The following is a 12,977-nucleotide window of genomic DNA, read 5'->3' on the forward strand; positions in this document are numbered from 1 at the left end:
CTTAGCATGTCATATACACGTCTTTTCAATACCTCCAGGGATTGAGATGCCATCTCCCTGCCCAGCCTTTTCCAATGCTTGACAACCCTTTCAGTGAAGAAAATTTTCCTACTATCCAATCTAAACCTCCTCTGGTGCAACTTGAGTCTGTTTCGTCTTGTCCTGTCACTTGTTACTGGGAGAAAAGACCGACCCCCACCTGCCCACAGCCTCCTGCCAGGCAGCTGTAGAGAGCGATAAGGTCCCCCCTGAGCCTCCTTTTCTCTGGGTTAAACGCCCCCAGTTCCATCAGCTGCCCCCCCCCGAGCTGTGCCGCAGCCCCTTCCCCAGCCCCTGCCCGGCTCTGGACACGCTCCAGCCCCTCCGGGTCTGCCTGGGGGTGAGGGGCCCAACGCTGAGCCCAGGGCTCGAGGGGCGGCCGCACCAGGGCCCGGCACAGGGGGACGGGCACTGCCTGGCCCTGCTGGCCACGCTGCTGCTGACACCGGCCAGGGCGCTGCTGGCCGCCGTGGCCACCTGGGCACACTGGGGGCTCCTGCCCAGCCGGCTGCCGACCAGCCCCCCCAGGCCCTTCCCCGCCGGGCAGTTCCCAGCCCCCTGCCCCCAGCCCGCAGCGCTGTGGGGGGCTGGTGTGACCCACGGGCAGGGCCCGGCACTCAGCCCTGTTGGGCCTCATACAACTGGCCTCGGCCCCTCGGCCCGGCCTGCCCAGACCGCCCTGCAATCTACTGCATTTCCACAGATGGAACACAAAAAGTTCAACGGCAGTGACTTAATACTTTTACAAAATTTCCTAAAAAAGCAGCATTGGAATCTGAGTATAATTGAAGTTTCCTTTCTTAAAAATTCAAACCCTAACAAACCAAGTAGGGATTTTCCTTTCAGCCATCCTGATGCAAATTAAGAGCTGCTGCACTGAACCAAGGAAATTCTAGCAATTAAAAAGTTTAGGGAAAGGAAACTTTGACCCTTTCGCATGCTGCCCACATTAAAAAGGAATATATTCTTGTATCTGTCCAGTGCCTGATGGCTTTGGAATGACAATACAGAAAAAATAAAACTAAAGTAGCTTAAGAAGCACCTACCATACAACTATTTCACACTCTATTAAGAGGAAAACAACCTCATCTTCTACAGGCTCTAAATTCAGCAATGGTCCTTGCATTCAGCTGGATAATTTTCAAGTCATTAATTCAGTCAAATTGCCTATTATTTCATACCTTCAGTGAGAAAAAAGGTCTTGTCTGCTGATAGTTATTTCTTTTAGGTTTTTTTTTCTCCAGATTTCTTGCAGTCAAAGCTGCTGCAATCCTCATTATGGCAAAACTATCTGTTTTGGAATGTTATCCAAACTTTTAAAATTGTTTTGATATTCTTAAAGGGAGCCTATAGGCAAGTACCGCTAATGAATGACTGTCTGCTACTTATGCAGCAAACAGACCAAGGCAAATAAATCAGTTACTGAGGACATGGAAATTAAAAGAAATCCCTGTATTTCTAAATGATGTTCTGTTTAAGCATTTTCTGAATTTTCATAGCAAACAACAGGTAAACTAGAAAAAACTTTAAAAATACACAATCCTGAAAGCATCAAGAAAATAAAACGCGATTACATTAACACAGTAGCTATAATAAAAAGTCATACTTATTGGCCTATGTAAAAGGGCAGCATGTCATTCAGATATTGAAATAAATTCTCAGGCATTTGCTGAATGAGATCAGATTTACAGGAAAGAGCAGTTATTTGCCACCAAACAAGTGAAAGTCACTTGGCTGCCAGGCTTTGTTTCTGTTGTGCATGGAAGTTTATAACCTGTGCTGAACGGCTGTGGTTACTGCACCTGCATCAGCAGATATTGTGAGCTGTGGTCTTCAAACTGACCCCTCATCTTCTAGTAGTAATCACTAGACCGGGCTGGGCAGGAAGCCCAACACAGAATATGATATCAAGTGTCTAAGGGTACAATTCTATTAATTTGTATTTTGTTTTTCTTGCTGATATCCTTGATTAATTCTTAAAGTGTAAGTAGATTATTAGATTTCCAGAGAGTTAAGAAAATTCAGATCCAGTTTAGTTTTGATGAAAGATCTGCTAATGTTCATGAGACTGTCAAGATGAATCTTCATGCAAATCTCAGTGATGAAGGAAGAATTTTGATTTTTACTCCTGGAACATCTCATGATTCTGACTTGAAACCAGGGCAAATGACCTTAATTGCACTTTTGTTGGGGCTAGTGTTAGCCAGAATGAAACCCATGTGAATCAGATCTGAAGAAGTACCGTGCACTGAAATCATACTGTTCCCCATAACTCTCTTAGAGCTTTTAGGAATGTAGTTCTGACCGTGCAAATGCCAGCGTAGCTCACCCTTTTTTTCTGTAAAGAAGGGCAGGTATGAAATTAGGACCAGACACTAGAGTGCTAAACAACAATATATAGTATCAAAATCTAAGTTATTTAAGAATGTGATAAATTTTATTTTAAGTTAATAACAAGTGGATATCACAAAAATCTGTCTGTATTGTCATGCCTGGATGAGACACTGGGGCAGAATAAGTCAGAGAGCGAATGTACTTTCCAGGACATCTCACAGGACATTACATCCACGGCTTCTCCCTGCAGCAGAGTTTTCTTGTCTCCACGGATGTGGCAATGCTCTGACTGCCAGTACAGAAAGGACAAAAACACTTTCAATGCTTACACTGAAAGGGTGATTGCATGTTGAACCTGCAAAGCATGTTAGAAACATTGCTTCTACCATGTCTCCTGCAGTGCTACTGAAAATGCTTTTGATTCTGTTTAGTCTCAGTTAATCTGTTTTCAAAATTAATTCATATAGATATGTTCCCTTGTACAGATATAATTGAAGGAACAATAGAAGTTTTTCAAATCTAAACTTTACTTTTTTGTACAAGAATAGCTCCTGAAGTATTCTCAGCAACATGGATCTTGACAGACAAAATCTGGCTGGCTGGGTACAGAGGGGAGCAGCCGAAAGGACTGAACTGTGGCTTTGTATCTTGAACCATCTGCAAGAAAGTGACAGAATGCAACTTGGAGGCCATTAGGCTGTGCTTCCATTTTGTGATTGATAACCTAGGATTCTTATCTGTAGAAATTGTCTTACAGACTCTTCAGAAGGGAGTAATTACAACAGTCAGTCACTGCAACCTCTACCTGGATTCTAAAATGTCTCAAGGACATCAAGAAGAGAAAGCATGTCTGCAGAGACAGTGCTTTTTTGAAAGGGAAAATTACAGCCCTTTTTGGCTTCCAGAAAGAAAGGAATATTATTACTCCTTGGAAATGGAGAGGACACGTATCATTAGCAGATGCCAAGGTGAAAAATATTCCGACCTGGCATAACTAAAATCTAAGCGGTTAGAAATATGAAGTTACCAAAAAAAAATAAAAATCCTTGTACGCTGTCAAGCAACAGCTTCTGTCCTAATTTTTCACAAAGCTTTCTGCTGCTGCCCACTATGCCAGGACCCTTTTGAATAAGTGGGAGCAGAAATAGCAACACGCTATTGTCTTCCCTGTAAGCAGTGGTTTGTATAGCAGTAGGTATTATGGTGGTACTAGCAGGTGTGTTGATAAATATAGCAGCACGGTATGCTGGGTGAAGGAATGGGGTTGCCTGCAAAGCCAGGCAAAAAGCATAAGAAAAGGAAATAGGATTTATGGAAAGTGGGTGAATGTTTCATTTGTATAATTCCTGTTTAGTAAGGAACATCTGGCAAACTGTTCACCAGACAGCTCTGCCTGTTAGTCTTCTTTTATTTGCTGTATTTGTAGATAAAGCAATTAGAGTAAGTACTTGTGAGAGAAGCATGACCCACAATCAGAATCTTTGCAAGAGATGAAGGTAAAGACACGGCAGAAAGCAGAAGTACACACACACACATTCACAGATATGCTAATCTCTGACATCTTTTTTTACTTTCTTTGCTCTGAGTATGAAGCACATTAAGAGAGGATCAAATCCCACCTGCTGAGGCTGGTGTGCCAGAGGGACAGAGACGGGACAAGCAGTGCCAGCCCCACACCTGCAAAGAAGCCTGCTGGGTCCAGTACCCTCATGCTGAGCTGGGTTCCCTTGGACACCACCTTCCCCTACCAACTAGCACCGCACAACCACCAGCCACAGCAAACCTAGCAAACTAGCAGCATCTAAACCAGTACCATTCAACAGGATGCCAGTGACACCCGGGAAGACCTGGCCTTTCTGGTTTTGGACTCTGTTCTCTATTACAAGACTGGGGTGGCAGGCAATGACCAAACAGGTCACTGAGGAGTTCGCTATGATCCTCAACTCTGGTAGGCAATTCCCCACATCCTTCCCAGGCTTGTAGAGTTAATACAGTCTTTTCTATTTCTAATGAGAAATAAAAGGGTCAGCAAAGCTTACTGGTCCCGCTCAGCCTTATCACTTAAATTGGTTGTGCTCCCTTCTCACAGATGCCCTTCCTTGCAGTGAGACAAAAGATCCTCCTCATTTATCTGTATTGGAAGGCACTTCAAATGCAAATTCCCTCTGCCCTTTTCAGCAGGGTTATGTCTTGTTTCAACACTGTTCTCAGCTTTGTTCCAATGCAACTAATTTGGAGACCCTGTTCTGCAGGGTCTTTACAATTTTTCCATGTCAGATTTCAGGTAGAAGTCCAAGCAGTTTTCTCTCTTTCTCTCACATTGGCCACTGTGCCAAGAGCCTCCGCTAGCTTGCCTTGTGCCAACGCACATATTTAGAGTTCCAACTTTTGACTGTATTCTCACAAGGTTTTATTTCAATGGGTTTTCTTCTTTACGTTGATGATCTAACTTATATCTTGTACTTTTCCAGTTGAGAACTGCACAAACCTACCGTGTCCTGTTATAGCTGTTGACATGGAAACATCATAAGAAATTGTTTGTTGGAGAAGACTGCTTCTCCACATAGAACAGACACAGCTTAAATGCATGTTTTGCTGATTCACTTTCAGCCATTTTAAGCCACAGGCAGTTTATCTTCATTGTCACTTGCCCCCCACCCCCTCCGTGCCGACAGACCATGTTCTGAGTCTCTGCTTAGAAATCAGGCTGAAACTATGACTGTCTTGGTTATAGAAATTTCAGACAGGTCCTATTCCCACACGTGGCCAAGTTCATCATCATCTTCTGGCTTGGAAATCATTCTAGCTGACACTTTCCTGCTGGATGAGTCTCCGAACCAGAAAGCAGACAGTCCCACCAGGGAACTGGAAAGCAGAATATATGTGCAATGAAAAGCTATTAAAGCATCTCTTCAGAAAAGAAAAAAGGTGTACTGATTCTTTAGAGCAGACATCACATCAAGCACATTACCTGTTCTAGGACATTATTTCAACAACTTATGAAACAGAACAATAATGAAAATGGCCAGATGTACTACTCACTTCTACTGAAGCTGCTAATCGAAAAGCTGTTTCAGCAAGCATTAATAATTCAGCACTGAGGACATGATTTCAGGTCTCAGCCAGTTATTTCATATCTAACAAGTTTACTGATAATGTAAAGATGAGATGAATTAGGCAAGAATGGTTTTGATAAGGAGCTTTTTTATATTCTGTTTTATATTCCGAACTTTAGGCAGAGCTTGTTATCTGAGATTACTGCAGGCTGCGTCTATTCACATGGGGCTCAGTTCTTCAAGGTACTCAGTACTATGTGCATTAGTTCCTAGTCTTGAACACAGAGTATTCAAGGGTTTTCAAAGCCACAAGCAGATTGAAAGAAATCTGCTTTTTCGTCCCTTTTGGGCACAATTGGAAAATTATCCCTTGATAAAAGGTTTGCGGGGCTGTTGGTTCATGCTGCAGCTAACGGTGCATTGCACCGCACCGCAGGAAGGAATCAATTAGACTTAATTCATACCTAAAAGTAGCAGATATGATAAACATGAAAATGTGAAGGAAAGATCTGGTGTCAGATGCAGAGAGGAGACTGTTTTGTCTGATGTGTTTACATGTTCAGTTTTCACTCTCCATTAACTGGTTCTTTTTTGTCTGTGAAATGTTATTAAAAATTGAAAATGAACCTCATTTTTCCTGAACCATTCATTAGTATAAACACTGCAAGAAAATATGAAATGAATAAGAAATATACTAATTGTTAAGAAAAGCTGTAGTAGCTTGTGAGGTGGCTAATAGTTTCAGCTGGCTGTATATCAAGTGTATCGATCTTCACAGTCCTAGGGTATAGGCGAGGCATGTTGTTATATTTACATTGCCACATTTCAGCGTGGGTTTTTTGGCACCAAATGCCATCAAACTAGAAGTCTAAAGGCCTTTGAATTGTGAATACTCCAAGATTAATAATTTTCACATCCATCTTTCAGGTGAGAGTGGCAACACCCTTGTGTGCCTTCTTTAAAGACCTATGAAAATTTCACAGGCATAATACAAAGAAGTGGGAAATGCTTGCAGCTCCTACTGGCATCAGTGAGAGACCAGCTCAAAAAAATCCCCAAAACCAAAACAGCCTCTCTCCAGATACTCCCTGTTCTTTAATTTTTAAATTTCTCATTTAGTTTGTACTGAACAGCAGGATAAGGAACATGGTACTTTTTGTAAATGCCAAAAAAATGATCCTCTAAGCATATAAACAGTCTGAGATTCATAAGAAAACACTACATTTGCATTGCCAAAGACAAGAGCTGGTGTCATATCCCCTCTTCATTTTACAGATAATCACAGGTTCTGTGAAGCTGATACTTTTGCTCTAAACATGAATTTCAAAGTAATAAATAATAACTACTGGATGTATTGCCCATTGTATTAGGTGATTCTGGTATTCTAGCATATCCCTCACCCTTCTCTGTTCCTCAGTGTCTCTGATAATTAATAAAAACCTGAGTGAATAGTTATTCAATTATACTGTTCAGCTCCAGAATGTCCCCCTGGGAAAAAGGTCTCTCAAGTGCACAGTGACCCTGCTTGCTTTGAAAAATAAAGATTTGCATTGTTTTCTTGGTTCTGAATCTGAGGAGCTCTTGCTGAAGCCAGTGAGAATACTGGTGCCAGAGTGATCTGGAGAAGACTCTATATTCAGAGAAAGAACAGACGAAAAATAGTAATCCAGAAATCTATATTTAACCATGACATGTGAAATGAGTAAAGTCTCAAGCAGGTTTCAATTTTCCAACCTGAAATGGCATTTCAAGTGCAACAGCCCATTTCACGAGTGTTGGTTACCTGTGTACCTATCTGACCATTTCCAAACGTCTCTAAATGCTATCAAACCCCCCAGCTTTCTGTGTTAATGCCATTTACCACAGATTTTCTGAATGCATGTTTCCATTCTGTGCTATAATTTGGACTGTTCAATTACCTAGGAATAATCCAAGGTAAGCGAACAAACTGTACTAAAATTCCATTTTACTCCACTTACTGCTCAGTAAAGGGAATTTGAATAGTTTCTATCATGCCATTAAAGTACAGGCATGGCCATGTAAGCTCTAGTTATTTCCCCATCAAACCCAAACACTAATGCCTAGGCGCCAAACTCACTCACATTAACTCTCCAGAAATCTAGATTGACCCACAGCGCTCTGAAGTCTGAAAGAAACACACAGCGTGATGCCATAGCTGGAGTCAAAACCTCATCCAGCTTGACGACCACGCACTGGCAGTGTGGATCCTCAAGAGTGCTAACAAAAGTGGCAGATTAACTTGGAAGCTGTCCTGGGGGCTAAGAATACAGGGAACAAACCAGCCTGTTTAAATAGGACTGTCAGTGTTTCAAACCTACGTTGCAGTGTCTTACTGAAACACACAGCGGAGGCGTTCACAGGCAACAGCCGCAGTCTGATGTTACAGCTTCTTCAAGAAATGTATATACATACTCTGTGTGCATGTGTGAGGGTGCTATTCAGTATGGGATTCAGGTCACACAACCTGAAGTGTATCTAATATAGATGTTTACATCTCAGCTAATCACCTGAGGCTCTTTCCACTCAGCTGTAAGAAACAGACATTTTTAGGGCATGGTTCGTCTGAGCAATTTTAGATGTCTACTTCTGGATGAGATGAATTGTACTCTGAAGGTGCCAAGTGCACTCTACTGACTCAAGAGAGAGACTAGCCACTAGCTTAAGTGAAGATGTTTGCAATGTATATGTGGATATAGCATATATCTAACACTAACATGTATCTATTTGGTTTTCTTTGTATTTATAGATAAGTAAAGATATATACAAATATACGGGGTTTTTTCTCTACCATTGTAATGAGCATTTAGGTATGACCATTTCATACCTCTCTCTGGTTTCCTCAGTACCTCCCTCTGAAAAGCCCTGATGAAATGATCTATCACATTTTGCCTTCCAGATCTACGTAGTAGAGGTCTGATGCTATCATGTGTTTAGATTTCACCACCACGATGTCTCCAAGAATTGCATTTCTCATGTGGATTTCAGACTGCATTGCAACCTGCTGTGCAGCTCTCCCAGGAGAATTCTGCTCGTGGATCCCTGATCTGATGTTCAGTGGCCTGTGGGCGTTCACTGCCTCAGTGAAGACAGGGAGACCGCACAGTGGCTGTAACAGACATTACGTAGAACTACCCCAGACACCACATCCAGCCTTCACAAACGGCCTCAGCCAAATTTCAACTGCCACTCGCAAAGTTCCCAGGTGAGAATTTCTGTGATAGGCTGAAAATCAAAGTCTCCCTAAGTGCTATGGCATCATGCTGATTTCTAAGGAGTTCAGGAGATGTGTATAAAGGAGTCTAATGCCTAATGGAGAATTCGTTGTGCTGGAAAGCAGAGTAAAAACCCCAAAGTACCTCAATCTTGACTTTCTTTCAGCTGCTGCTAAGTTGCTATGGCAAATCTCCAGATTCTGTTCCTAATGGCTCGATAAAAAAATGAACCAGAACACACTAATTTTTAACACATAACGCATAGTGTTCATACAGCACATACCTATCAAAGGTAGGAAATTCTTAACACTAATTCCAGCTAGAAGCAGAAAAAAATGTAATGGACTAGAAGCACCAGCTTGCACTGTGCAGTTTTTGTAATTAGTGCAGCGTGGGCTGGAACAAAAAGATTGAACTTAAACTTCCTGAACTTATTGGGAAGAGGCTCTTTCCCTTGGTTCCACTTCCCACTGGTAGTGCTCTTCGTGGATAGCTGGTGGAGAGACGGCTGTGGAACCACTTCTGAAAGTACGGCTGGATCCAGCCTTGTCCCAGCTCTGGTTTCCATACCTGCCTTTACAGGCCAACTACAATTCGCATTGTGCCGATATATTTGTAAGTAGTGCTGAACTTGAAATATCTGCATTTCAATAAACTCAGCCAGTGGCTTTATACAGGGCAGCAAGTAGCCACAATTAGGTGGAACGATGCTTGGTCCCTGATGGTATTTAACAGATTTTAATCAGTGAAGAGGCAATGAAAGGGTTGGGGGGTGTGTGAAGCTTTGGAGTTGTTTCTGCAGAGTGATATACCTCCACAGTGCCTGTTTGTGGCCTTGGGCAATTGGGATTTTTAACTACAGACATTATTTCAGAAGCTGTCTGGTTTGAATAAAGATTAAAAAGTGCTGTGGCTGTTTATTCTAAGCTTGTCTAATTATTTTTTCATCTGTAAATCAACAAAAGACTGTAAGAAGGCAGTTCTTGGATGCCAGATGATTCCTGAAAGCCTTTTCTTTGTACCTTTCATAGCAGTTACTGAAGTATCCACTTTTACCCTCAAAAACCTAGCATAAGTGCTTTAAGGTCAGGAGGAATCTAGTAAATCAAAAGGAAAAAACCCTTCATGCTTAAGCTCTCAGTTTCCTCCAAAGCTTGGCAATTTTATACCAAAGTTTCAATGGCTGCTCACATTCACCGAACTTTTTAAAGGACTGTACTTTGCTTGACTCTTCAAAAGGTTGTCATGTTCCATAGCCTGTGGATTAAACAACATGAGCTTGTGTTTCCCAAGTGTATCAATAGTAACCACAAGTAGCCTGAAAAATTTGACTATGGATCTGGACTGAAAAGGACAAAGCAATGTACGTACCTATTTCAAGACAACAAATATATAATCTTACAAGAGCAGATTCTAAAACCTTGAGCCAGAAAGACAAAAAGATATGAATTTGCATAAAAACACTAAAAAACCCCTATGTAAGTATATAGCACAGCATTTAGCTGGTGATGGGTTTGTTTACTTCCCCCATTAATCATAAGCTGATGGCTGAATTCCAATAAATTAAAAAGGTTAATAGCAGAAATTCTCTTAGCCTCTCGTTTCTGTTATTGAATTCAGATAAAGTTCATTCACCTTCACCAACAAATAAATTATAAAAATGAAATTTGCTATAGTTCATGTCTATTCCCTCACTTTCTGCTTTTCTTCCTGTATTTCTTTTCCTCAACAGAGACATTTAGTGACAAAGAGGATGTGGGCTCCCAAAATAATTAACAGCATTTCCTATGGCCCTGTCCTCCCCTGAAGTCTCATTCTTTTCCTTTAGTGTTGTGGACTTTCTGATAACCTCCCAAACAGAGATATATGCTCTGTGATACAAAAGGAACAGGTAGTACTGAAAAACAATTTCAGAATTTTTCTGGGAAATATTCCAGGAGGCATCAGAAAGAGACTGGGACAAAGAAAAAAAAATAGTAAAACTCATAAACACTGGAGTATGCACAGATAACAGATCATGTCAGAGCGCTACACCATTTCTTCTGAACAAATCATTCTTGATTGTTTTCCTGTGGTTGTATACACTGCTTACATTTGACTTTTAATTGCTTTCAGCCAACTACTTCCAGTCCTATGTTAAACCCATTATCCTCGTGTTAATTTTACCTCACTTCATTTAATATAACTTTTTAATATATCAAAATATAAAATGATATGCTCTTTTAGCAGGGGCGGGATAGGGAAATCACAGACTGTAAGGCAAAGAAGAAAATCCTGCATTCAATGAGTCCCACATCCCCTTGGTAAATCTGTTTACAAACCTTTGCTTTTTCTCACCCTCTTTTCTTTTGGCTTTTCTATGAGCAGGTAATGACACTTATTTTCAATTATTACAACCTATATGGACCTAAAGTTATTTCCTTGTGCTGCCTAGAACATAGTTATTTACTTTGATTAAGCTCTCTATGTAAAAAAAAAATAACTATGTTTGTACTCAGTGAAGGACAGCAAAATCGCTGTATCTCAAAGAAAGGAAAACAGCAAACATGAATCATAAACTTGGCATTACAGCTACAGATTTGTAACATATGCTAATTTGCCTCTAGTTCTGTTGCGCATGCTGGCCCAAATAATCCATTGAAACAGAAATGCCCTGAGTTGTAAGAATGAAAAAAATAAAAAAAATGCTGTCCCAGACTTTTTACATGGGTCCCTAGATGTAAAGAGTTTATCCATAAAGTGAAAATTTCAGTTTCTGAAGACAAGCAGATTTCTGAACCCACATTTATTTTTTCCTTAGTGCCTGATGTAGACATAAGCTACCTTTGTAATTAGTGTATATGATATGAACTAACTGTGCCTAGCGCGATGCTGCAGGCACTGCTGTGCTACAAACACATTATAACACTATGCAAAATACAGAGCCTCTCACACAGACTTCTCGGAGTTGGACACAGCCAGTTGTGTGGTTTTGACTGCAAAAAAAAATGCTAACAAAAGTGACTGAGGCTTTTGAGGTTTTCTGCTTGAGCGGTTTGGGACATTTTTTGGAATGACTGTAGAATAAAGGAACAGTTTTTGCATTTAGGGTTTGGGAAGTGATATTTAGATATGCAGCTAAGACATCAAAGATTCCTGCAGTGAAGCACCAGGGCATATCAGCTCAGCGAGACAGACCACACTCAGAATTTGTGAACTAGCAGAAAACCAGGCTCATCGGTGCACACACAGCAATATTGTATAGAACTAGGCTAGTTCAGATGCAGCACAGATACATTAGTTTGGCTGTATGAAAGCTAATAAGCCTCAGTTCTCAAGCAGGGCTTACCAGGTTGATGCTGATACAGGGGTAATCGAGCTTTGCTGCAGCTCAGACCAGCAAGCTGTTCAGGACCCTGTGTTACTCCTTATGTGTACACCTGAACTGACTTGCAGTTGTTGGCTTGAACTTCTTGCACCATTGATACCCACATTTTGGGTTCCTGGCTTACCTCAAGCAAAGTAACCTTGGACCTATTCCTACATATCACAGAATCACAGAATGGTTTGGGTTGAAAAGCACCTTAAAGATCATCGAGTTCCAACCCCCCTGCCATGGGCAGGGACACCTTCTAGGTTGCTCAGAGCCCCATCCAGCCTGGCACTGAGCACTGCCAGGGATGGGGCATGTCCAATGACTGTAGCTTTTCAGAAAATGCAAATTCGGAGAGCTGACCAAAGCTCTTGACAGCAAAGTCATGCTGTGTTTGGTCTGCAGAAAACCTGCTGCAGGTGGAATAGCTTCAGAAGTAAACACAAAGCCAGAGAGGTCAGAGAAGGATAGAGATGGATCAAAAGCCATGACACTTCCAACCTGACCTTGCCCAACAGCAAGATCACTGGTAACAGTGATCTATACCCTTTCAGTCCTTGCTCTTCCTGGCAGCAGTACCAATTAGTGCTTCACGTGGTTGCTGCCCAACAAAATAAGACTATCCATGCTAACATTTAAATTTTCCCTTCCTTCTCTCCTACTTTACCCCTTCATGCTGAGGGCATAATGACAAAATGTAGAATTTAGCCTTAATTGGATCTCTGCAATGTTATCACCTGAATTAGCTCCCCCATGAATAATTATGACTGCCTGGAGGCTGACAAATTGCTTCCCTCTACTTCATGATTGTCAGGAATTTCATATATGCTGAGCACGGGGAAAAAAAATGAAAAGCCTAGAGAAGCATAATTATTAAGACGATTAAAATATTTGTCACGGAGTCCCATAGTCTCCATGAACCCCAAAGGCCTCAAACTCATGAGTGACAGCAAGAACTTTGCT

The 12,977-nt window shown here is 41.4% G+C and overlaps 1 protein-coding gene across 23 annotated transcripts in view; it reads right to left on the reverse strand.

Moving 5' to 3' along the window:
• Positions 1-12,977, reverse strand: part of DLG2 (discs large MAGUK scaffold protein 2) — a 1,040,329-nt gene that overhangs the window by 83,253 nt on the left and 944,099 nt on the right. The gene's annotated exons all lie outside the window — the stretch shown is intronic.

The sequence above is a fragment of the Falco peregrinus genome, chromosome 4 (genome assembly GCF_023634155.1).
Source record: "Falco peregrinus isolate bFalPer1 chromosome 4, bFalPer1.pri, whole genome shotgun sequence".
In the NCBI taxonomy this organism is placed as follows: domain Eukaryota; kingdom Metazoa; phylum Chordata; class Aves; order Falconiformes; family Falconidae; genus Falco; species Falco peregrinus.